The sequence below is a fragment of the Pristiophorus japonicus genome, unplaced genomic scaffold, assembly GCF_044704955.1.
Source record: "Pristiophorus japonicus isolate sPriJap1 unplaced genomic scaffold, sPriJap1.hap1 HAP1_SCAFFOLD_308, whole genome shotgun sequence".
NCBI classification, from domain to species: Eukaryota; Metazoa; Chordata; class Chondrichthyes; family Pristiophoridae; genus Pristiophorus; species Pristiophorus japonicus.
The window spans coordinates 439,628-450,933 of record NW_027252868.1 but is presented as its reverse complement, the minus strand read 5'-3'; the positions used below and the strand labels follow the sequence as shown (position 1 = coordinate 450,933).

The following is an 11,306-nucleotide window of genomic DNA, read 5'->3' as shown; positions in this document are numbered from 1 at the left end:
CAGGTGTGGCCTCACCAAGGCCCTGTACAACTGTAGTAACACCTCCCTGCCCCTGTACTCAAATCCCCTCGCTATGAAGGCCAACATGCCATTTGCTTTCTTAACTGCCTGCTGTACCTGCATGCCAACCTTCAATGACTGATGTACCATGACACCCAGGTCTCGTTGCACCTCCCCTTTTATATCCGGTAGGTTGTTTGTGTCCTCCTGAGTGAATACCGAACCAAAGTACTTGTTCAATTGGTCTGCCATTTCTTTGTTCCCTGTTATGACTTCCCCTGATTCTGACTGCACCACCATTCAATAAGAGCATGGCTGATCATTCCCTCAGTACCTCTTTCCTGCTTTCTCTCCATACTGCTTGATCCCTTCAGCCATAAGAGCTATATCTAACTCCCTCTTGAATATATCCAATGAACTGGCATCAACAACTCACTGCGGGAGGGAATTCCACAGGTTAACAACTCTCTGAGTGAAGAAGTTTCTCCTCATCTCAGTCCTAAATGGCTTACCCCTTATCCTTAGATAAAGTCCCCTGGTTCCTGACTTCCTCGACATCGGGAACATTCTTCCTGCATCTAACCTGTCCAGTCCCGTCAGAATTTTATATGTTTCTATGAGATCCCCTCTCATCCTTCTAAACTCCAGCGAATTAAGGCCCAGTCAATCCAGTCTCTCCTCATATGTCAGTCCTGCCATCCCGGGAATCAGTCTGGTGAACCTTTGCTGCACTCCCTCAATAGCAAGAACGTCCTTCCTCAGATTCAGAGACCAAAACTGAACACAATATTCCAGGTGAGGCCTCACAAAGGCCCTGTACAACTGCAGTAAGACCTCCCTGCTACGATACTCAAATCCGCTAGCTATGAACGCCCACATACCATTTGTCTTCTTCACCACCTGCTGTACCTGCATGCCAACTTTCAATGACTGATGTAGCATGATATCCAGGTCTCGTTGCACCTCCCCTTTCCTAATCTGCCACCATTCAGATAATATTCTGCCTTCATGTTTTTCCACCAAAGTAGATTAGCTCACATTTATCCACATTATACTGCATTTGCCATGAGTTTGCCCACTCACCTAACCTGTCCAAGTCACCCTGCAGCCTCTTCGCGTCCTCCTCACAGCTCACACCGCCACCCAGGTTAGTGTCATCTGCAAACTTGGAGATATTACACTCAACTCCTTCATCTAAATCATTAATGTATCTTGTAAATAACTGGTGTCCCAGCATTGAGTCCTGCGGCACCCCACTAGTCACTGCCTGCCATTCTGAAAAGGACTCGTTTATCCCAACTCTCTCCTTCTGGTCTGCCAACCAGTTCTCCATCCACGTCAGTACATTACCCCCAATACCAGGTGCTTTGATTTTGCGCACCAATCTCTTATGTGGGACCTTGTCAAAAGTCTTTTGAAAGTCCAAATACACCACATCCACTGGTTCTCCCTTGCCCACTCTAGTAGTTACATCCTCAAAAAATTCTAGAAGATTTGTCAAGCATGATTTCCCTTTCATAAATCCACGCTGACTTGAACTGACCCTTTCACTGCTTTCCAAATGCGCTGTTATGTCATCTTTAATAATTAATTCCAAAATTTTTCCTACTACTGATGTCAGGCTAACTGGTCTATAATTACCCGTTTTCTCTCTCCCGCCTTTTTAAAAAAGTGGTGTTACATTAGCAACCCTCCAGCCCATAGGAACTGATCCAGAGTCGATAGACTGTTGGAAAATGATCACCAATGCATCCACTATTTCTAGAGCCACTTCCTTAAGTACTCTGGGATGCAGACTATCATGCCCTCGGGATTTATCGGCCTTCAATCCCATCAATTTCCCTCACACAATTTTCTGTCTAATAAGGATTTCCATCAGCTCCTCCTTCTCACTAGACCCTCGGTCCGCTAGTATTTCCGGAAGGTTATTGGTGTCTCTCTTCATGAAGACAGAACCAAAGTATTTGTTCAACTGGTCCGCCATTTCTTTGTTCCCCATTATAAATTCACCTGAATCTGACTGCAAGGGACCTACGTTTGTCTTCACTAATCTTTTTCTCTTCACATATCTATAGAAGTTTTTATGTTCCCAGCAAGCTTCCTCTCAAACTCTATTTTCTGCCTCCTAATTAAACCCTTTGTCCTCCTCTGCTGAATTATGAAATTCTCCCAGTCCTCAGATTTGCTGCTTTATCTGACCAGTTGATAGGCCTCCTCCTTGGATTGAACATTATACTTAATTTCTCTTGTTAGCCACGGTTGAGCCACCTGCCCCGTTTTATTTTTACTCCAGACAGGGATGTACAATTGTTGAAGTTCATCAATGTGATCTTTAAATGTTTGCCATTGCCAAGCCACCATCAACCCTTTAAGTATCATTCGCCAGTCTATTCTAGCCAATTCATGTCTCATACCATCGAAGTTACCTTTCCTTAAGTTCAGGACTCTAGTCTCTGAATTAACTGTGTCACTTTCCATCTTAATAAAGAATTCTACCATGTTATAGTCACTCTTCCCCAAGGGGCCTCGCAAACAAGAGTGCTAATTATTCCTTTCTCATTACACATCACCCAGCCTAGGATGGCCAGCCCTCTAGTTAGTTCCTCGGCATATTGGTCTAGAAAACCATCCGTAAAAGACTCCAGGAAATCCGCCTCCACCGCATTACTATCAGGTTGGTTAGCCCAATCAATATGCAGATTAAAGTCTCCCATGATAACTGCTGTACCTTTATTGCATGCATCCCTAATTTCTTATTTGGTGCTGTCCCCAACCTCACTACTACTGTTTGGTGGTCTGTAGATAACTCCCACTAGCGTTTTCTGCCCTTTGGTATCCTGTAGCTCCACCCATACTGATTCCACATCATCCAAGCTAATGTCCTTCTTTACTATTGCGTTAATTTCATCTTTAACCAGCAACGCCACCCCACCTCCTTTTCCATTCTGTCTATCCTTCCTGAATGTTGAATACCCCTGAATGTTGAGTTCCCAGCCTTGATCACCCTAGAGCCATGTCTCCGTGATGCCAATTACATCATATCTGTTAACAGCTATCTGTGCATTTAATTTGTCCACCTTATTATGAATACTCCTCGCATTGAGGCACAGAGCCTTCAGGCTTGTCTTTCTAACATACTTTGCCCCTTTAGAATTTTGCTGTAGTGTGGCCCTTTTTGCTTTTTGTCTTGGGTTTCTCTGCCCTCCACTTTTACTTTTCTTCTTTATACTCCTGAATCCTACTCCATTCATCTACACTCACGGATTCCTGGTATTGTTGTTGATGTAAAAAAATTCTAAATTTATGATACTGCTCTCTGAACAGCACTTAAATACAATTGTTGACATTTACAATGGGTTTGCTTCTGCCCCCATTCTACTTCCCTCTTTCTCCCTGCATAGGTTCCCATCCCCCTACCATATTAGTCTAACCCCTCCCCAACAGAACTAGCAAACACTCCCCCTAGGACATTGGTTCCGGTCCTTCCCAGGTGTAGATCAATTGTACTGATCCCACCTCCCCCAGAACTGGTTCCAATATTCCAGGAATTTGAATCCCTCTCTTCTGCACCACTCCTCAAGCCACGTATTCCTCTGAGCTATCCTGCGATTCCTACTCTGACCAGCACATGGCATTGGTAGCAATCCTGAGATTACTACCTTTGAGGTCCTACTTTTTAATTTAGCTCCTAGCTCCATAAATTCGTCTTGTAGGACCTCAAACAGAACAAGTTTGGGGTTTGATATGATAGAAGGCAAACTAGATGAGAAGTGATATAAGTTAGATTAAGAAAAAGCACTAAAATGGAACATCAATTAGTCTCCTATGATCACGGAAGCAATCAAATATTCGAAACACTGTGTTTGAAACACACATAATTTATTCAAGATTTGTACAGGGTGTCAATTTCCAGTACAGGTATAGGGGCTATTAAGATCATCAGAAACGAACAAGAGCTGCCAGAATGAACATGTTTCAGTGTCCAATGCAATCACAGTAAATCCTGTTCTATTCACAAATGCAGCTTTTATCCTCAGTCCATTTAAAACTGAGATGAGGAGGAATTTCTTTTCTCAGAGGGTTGTAAATCTGTGGAATTCTCTGCCCCAGAGAGCAGTGGCGGCTGGTTCATTGAATATATTTAAGGCGGAGATGGACAGATTTTTGAGCGATAAGGGAGTAAAGGGCTCTGGGAAGAGGGCAGGGAAGTGGAGCTGACTCTATGATCAGATCAGCCATGATCTTATTGAATGGGGAGCAGGCCCGGGGGTCCGGGTGGCCCCCTCCTGCTTATATTTCTCATGGCCTTATGTACCGAGCATGCCCCGCGGGAAAGAATGTGCTGCACCCAGACTACAGGAGCTCAGTGCGCAGGCGCGGGTCCTGGGAGGGGGGGGAGGGGCTTTGGAGCATGTGCGGTGCGGGTAATGGCGGAGGCCACGCGTTTTAGGTAGTCTCCTCAGAAGTGTCCTTTTCATATGTACAGAGCGGAGTAATAAACCAGCGAGGAGCCGGAGAGGCTTCATAAGCAACCGGTGCACGCCGCAAGATCGAAATAATAACCGGAATATCGGCGGTTGCAGCTTCGGGGCTTTCTCCCGGTCACAGGCCCAGGCTAACGGCGGACATTTTAGTGTAGGAAGTCAGGTTCAACGGTCTGCCATCTATATTCAGTAAGTAGCAAAGCGCATGCGCGGCCATGTTGGTGCAGGAACAATATGAATGATGTCAGTGTCTGGAACTGAACCCAGCCAGAGTCAGTACCTTCAGGGGAGGAGAGGGAGGGGAACCAGTGAGTGCACAACTGAACCCAGCCAGAGTCAGCACCTTCAGAAAAGGGGAACCAGTGAATGTAGAACTGAACCCAGCCAGACTCAGCAACTTCAGGGGAGGGGAACCAGTGAGTGTAGAACTGAACCCAGACAGAGTCAGCACCTTCAGGGGAGGGGAACCAGTGAGTGTCGAACTGAACCCAGCCAGAGTCAGCACCTTCAGAGGAGGGGAACCAGTGAGTGTAGAACTGAACCCAGACAGAATCGGTGGTGAAAACTGGGAGTGGAGGGGAAACTGTCTCGAACATAAGAAATAGGAGCAGGTGTAGGCCATTTGGCCCCTTGAGCCTGCTCCCTATTCAATAAGATCATGGCTGATCCGATCATGGATTAGGTTCCAATTCCCCATCCGCTTCCCATAACCCTTTACTCCCTTATCACTCAAAAATGTGCCTATCTTCACCTTAATTATGTGTAACTCTCCATCTTAATAAAGAATTCTACCATATTATGGTCACTCATCCCCAAGGGGCCTCGCACAACAAGATTGCTAATTAGTCCTCTCTCATTACACATCACCCAGTCTAGGATGGCCAGCCCTCTAGTTGGTTCCTCGACATATTGGTCTAGAAAACCATCCCTAATACACACCAGGAAATCCTCCTCCACCGCATTGCTACCAGTTTGGTTAGCGCAATCAATATGTAGATTAAAATCGCCCATAACTGCTGTACCTTTATTGCACGCATCCCTAATTTCTTATTTGATGCTGGCCCCAACCTCACTACTACTGTTTGGTGGTCTGTACATAATTCCCACTAGCGTTTTCTGCCCTTTGGTATTCCATAGCTCCATCCATACTGATTCCACATCATCCAAGCTAATGTCCTTCCTTACTATTGCGTTAATTTCCTCTTTAACCAGCAATGCCACCCCACCTCCTTTTCCATTCTGCCTATCCTTCCTGAATGTTGAATACCCCTGGATGGTGAGTTCCCAGCTTTGGCCACCCTGGAGCCATGTCTCCGTGATGCCAATTACATCATATCGGTTAACAGCTATCTGTGCAGTTAATTCATCCACCTTATTCCGAATACTCCTCGCATTGAGGCACAGAGCCTTCAGGCTTGTGTTTTTAACACACTTTGCCCCTTTAGCTATTTGCTGTAATTTGGCCCTACACTTTAACCGTCCGACACTTTAATCTATTTTCTCAGTCCACTTTTGCCCAATCTGCCCTCATACCTTTGTAGTCTCCATCATTTAAGCTTAGAACGCTGGTTTGAGATCCAAATTTCTCGCTCTCCATCTGAATTTGAAATTTAACCATGCTATGATCACTCATTCCAAGGGGCTCCTTTATTCGGAGATTGTTTATTAATCCTATCTCATTACACAGGACCAGATCTAAGATAGCCAGCACTTCAGAGGAGAAGAGAGAGAGAGGAAACCAGTTATTGTAGAACTGAACCCAGCCAGAGTCAGAACCTTTAGGGGCGGAGAGAGAAAGGAACGTGTGATTGAAGAACTGAACCCAGCCAGAGTCAGCACCATCAGGGGAGGGGAGGGAGGGGAACCAGTGAGTGTAGAACTGAACCCAGCCAGAGTCAGCACCTTCAGGGGAGGGAGAGGGAGGGGAACAAGTGAGTGTAGAACTGAACTTGGCCAGATCCAGCTCATTCAGGAGAGCATAGGGAGGGGAACCAGTGAGTGCAAAACTGAATCCAGCCACAGTCAGCACCTTTAGGGGAGCAGAGGGTGGGGAACATGTGATTGAATTGAACCCAGCTAGTGTCTGCACCATCAAGGAAGCAGAGACTGGGGAACCAGTGAGTGTAGAACTGAACCCAGCCAGAGTCAGCACCATCAGGGAGGGGAGGGAGGGGAACCAGTGAGTGTAGAACTGAACCCAGCCAGAGTTAGCATAAGAACATAAGAAATAATAGCAGGAGTAGGCCATACGGCCCCTTGTGTCTGCTCCACCATTTAATACGATAATGGTTGAGCCGATCATGGACTCAGGTCCACTTCTCTGTCTGCTCCCCCTAACCCCTTATTCCCTTATCGGTTAAGAAATTGTCTATCTTTGTCTTAAACTTATTCAATGAGCCAGCTTCCACAGCTCTCTGAGGTAGCAAATTGCACAGATTTACAACCCTTTGAGGGAAGACATTCCTCCTCATCTCAGTTTTAAATGGGTGGCCCCTTATTCTAAGATTATGCCCTCTACTTCTAGTCTCCCCTCTCAGTGGAAACACCCTCTCTGCATCCACCTTGTCAAGCTCCCTCATAATCTTATACGTTTCGATAAAATCACCTCTCATTCGTCTGAATTCCAATGAGTAGAGGCCCAAACTATTCAACCTTTCCTCATAAGTCAACCCCGTCATCTCCGGAATCAACCTTGTGAACCTTCTCTGATATGCGTCCAAAGCAAGTATCTCCTTTCTTAGATATGGAAACCAAAACTGTACGCAGTATTCTAGGTGTGGCCTCACCAATACCCCGTATAACTGTAGCAAGACATCCCTGCTTTTATACAACATTCCATTGGCCTTCCTGTTTAGTTACTGTACCTGCATACTTACCTTTTGTGTTTCATGCAGCAGGACTCCCCAGTCCCGCTGTAATGCAAATTTTTCTCCATTTAAATAATAACATGCTCTTCGAATTTTTTTCTGCCAAACTGCATAACCTCACGCTTTCCAACATTATACTCCATCTGCCAAATTTTTGCCCACTCACTTAGCCTGTCTATGTTGTTTTGCAGGTTTTTTGTGTCCTCCTCGCACATTACATTTCCTCCCATCTTGGCAACATTACACTCGGAAACCTTCATCCAATTCATTAATCCAGATTGTAAATACTTGAGGTCCCAACACTGATTCCTGCAGCACTCCACTAGTTACTGATTGCCAACCCGAGAATTTATCCCGACTCTCTGTTTTCTGTTAATTAATCAATCCTCTATCCATGCGAAAATATTACCCCCAACCCCGTGAACTATTATCTTGTGCGGTAACTTTTTATGTGGCACCTTGTCAAATACCTTCTGGAAGTCCAAATACACCACATCCACTGGTTCCCCTTCATTCACCCTGTTCCTCAAAGCCAGAGTCAGCACTTTTAGGGGAAGAGAGGGAGGGAAACTAGTGAATGTGGAACTGGGCCCAGCCAGACTCAGCACCTTCAGGGGTGGAGAGGGAGGGGAACCAGTGAGTGTAGAACTGAACCCAGCCAGAATTGGTGGTGAAAACTGGGAGTGGAGGAGAAACAGTCTAGAAATGTGCGATGGGTTTCGATTTCAGCACAGCAGGAGGGACAATGTGTGGGATAGGGATTTACAGCTTTGGAAGAACGAGAGGAAAGAATGTTCCATGGAAACTAGATGTGTCTATTCTGAATTTCTGTCTTGTACTGACAGCGATGAGTTTTGTTATCTCCTTTTACAGAATATTAGAAGGGGAGATTTTCAGACAGGAAACACAAACCAAACATCACGTCAAGATCTGACAGAGTCAATCGATTCATCAGGACCTGAATATCATCGGCCTTTAAAAGTGGAAGGAGAAATGTTTGTCTGTTCTGCCTGTGGGAAAAGATTTCAAACATCAGTGTGACTGGAAAAGCACCGAGACCGACACCCGAGTGAGTGTTCCGGTGCACTGCCTGTGGAAAGAGCTTTAACCAATTAAACAGCCTGAAAAATCATCGCACCATTCACAGCGCGAAGATAGTGTAACCGTGTTGTGTGCGTGGGCGAGGCTTCAACCCATCGTTCAAGCTGGAGAGTCGCAAGGATACCCGCACCATGGAGAAACCGTGGAAATGTGGTGACTGTGGGAAGGTATTCGGATCACCGTCTCAGCTGGAAGTTCATCGACGCAGTCACACTGGGGAGAGGCCGTTCACCTGCTCTGAGTGTGGGAAGGGATTTACTCAGTCATCGAACCTGCTGACACACCAGCGAGTTCACACTGGGGAGAGGCCATTCACCTGCTCAGAGTGTGGGAAGGGATTTACTCAGGCATCCAACCTGCTGACACACCAGCGAGTTCACACTGGGGAGAGGCCATTCACCTGCTCAGAGTGTGGGAAGGGATTCACTGGATCATCCGAACTTGTAGCTCACCGGCGAGTTCACACCGGGGAGAGTCCGTTCACCTGCTCTGAGTGTGGGAAGGGATTCACTTATTCATCCATCCTGCTGAGACACCAGCGAGTTCACACTGGGGAGAGGCCGTTCACCTGCTCAGAGTGTGGGAAGGGATTCACTGGGTCATCCGAACTTGTAGCTCACCGGCGAGTTCACACCGGGGAGAGTCCGTTCACCTGCTCTGAGTGTGGGAAGGGATTCACTTATTCATCCATCCTGCTGAGACACCAGTGAGTTCACACTGGGGAGAGGCCGTTCACCTGCTCTGAGTGTGGGCAGGGATTCACCCGGTCATCCAACCTGCTGATACACCAGCGAGATCACACTGGGGAGAGGCCATTCACCTGCTCAGAGTGTGGGGAGGGATTCACTCGGTCATCCACCCTGCTGATACACCAGCAACTTCATACTGGGGAGAGGCCATTCACCTGCTCAGAGTGTGGGGAGGGATTCACTCGGTCATCCACCCTGCTGATACACCAGCGAGTTCACACTGGGGAGAGGCCGTTCACCTGCTCTGAGTGTGGGAAGGGGTTCACTCGGTCATCTGGCCTGCTGAGACACCAGCGAGTTCGCACTGGGGAGAGGCCGTTCACCTGCTCTGAGTGTGGGAAGGGATTCATTTGTTCATCCGATCTGCTGAGACACCAGCGAGTTCACAAGTGACTGCAGGAGTTGGAATCTGTTGTTATTGCTGCGGTTAATCACATCCCAACTGAATTGTGTTCATTCTGACAGTTGGGGTTTGTTTCTGCTGATGTTAATGAACTGGGCTGGACTTTAATATTCTGGATACATTACTGATTGTGTTCTCGGGGCTGCAGTGTCCATTTAAGAAACGCTGTGTTATCGTTCCCCTTAATTCAGCAACTCTCAACAGAAAGTTAGTTTGCAATAAAATTATGAACTTTTACTTTAATCCTAAATTGATCTTTGGTACAAAATCTACAATAGTGTGTGAAAGTTTCTACTGAATAAAATGTCCAATTAGAAAGAGCTTACTGACAATTCTTACTGATTTGCACATTACACACAGTGGCCCCTCCATTATCCACCAGAAAGAAGGGGAATGGGAATTGATGGGGAATCTGTGTCCCCAAATGTTGCCCCTCCCATCTGGTGCAGCAATCCCCTCGGCACGGGAATAGAGACAAGTCCAGACCAAAAGTGTGCGCAGTACTCCAGTTGTGGTCTTCCCAACGCCCTGTACAGGTGTAGCAGGACTTCCCTACTTTCATACTCCATCCCCCTTGCAATAAAGGCCAGCATTCCATTTGCCTTCCTGATTACTTGCTGTATTTGCATGCTAACGTTTTGAGTTTCATGTAGAAGAACTTCCAGATCCCTCTGTACTACAGCATTTTGCAATAGTCCCCATTTAAATAATTTTGTTTTTTCTTTTTCCTACCAAAGGGGATAACCTGACATTTTATCACATTATGGTCCATCTGCCAGATTTTTGCTCATTATAGAAACATAGAAAATAGGTGCAGGAGTAGGCCATTTGGCCCTTCGAGCCTGCACCACCATTCAATGATTTCTCCCCATACCCCTTGATCCCTTTAGCTGTAAGAGCCACATCTAACGCCTTTTGAATATAACGAACTGGCCTGAACAACTTTCTGTGGTAGAGAATTCCACAGGTTCACAATTCTCTGAGTGAAGAAGTTTCTCCTCATCACAGTCTTAATTGGCTTACCCCTTATCCTTAGACTGTGACCCCTGGTTCTGGACTTTCCCAACATCCGGAACATTCTTCCTGCACCTAACCCGTCCAATCCGGTCAGAATTTTATGTTTCTATGAGATCCACTCGTATTCTTCTAAGTTCCAGTGACTATAAGCCTAGTTGATCCAGTCTTCATATGTCAGTCCTGCCATCCCAGGAATCAGTCTGGTGAACCTTCGCTGCACTCCATAGCAAGAATGTCCATCCTCAGATTAGGAGACCAAAACTGTACACAATATTCAAGGTGTGGCCTCACCAAGGCCCTGTACAACTGCAGTAAGACTTCCCTGCTTTACGCAAATCCTCTCGCTATGAAGGCCAACATGCCATTTGCCTTCTTCACTGCCTGCTGTACCTGCATGCCAACTTTTAATGACTGATGTACCATGACACCCAGATCTCGATGCACCTCCCCTTTTCCTAATCTGTCACCATTCAGATAATATTCTGCCTTCATGTTTTTGCCACCAAAGTGGATAACCTCACATTTATCTACATCATACTGCATCTGCCATGCATTTGCCCACTCATGCAACCTGTCCAAGCCACCCTGCAGCCTCTTAGAATCCTCCTCACAGCTCACACTGCCACCCAGGTTAGTGTCATCTGCAAACGTGGAGAGATTACATTCAATTCCTTCGTCCAAATCA

The 11,306-nt window shown here is 46.3% G+C and overlaps 1 pseudogene; it reads left to right on the top strand.

Annotated features, from left to right (window-relative positions):
* Window positions 1-4,429: 4,429 nt before the first annotated feature.
* Window positions 4,430-9,905, top strand: LOC139249353 (histone-lysine N-methyltransferase PRDM9-like; annotated as a pseudogene).
* Window positions 9,906-11,306: the final 1,401 nt, after the last annotated feature.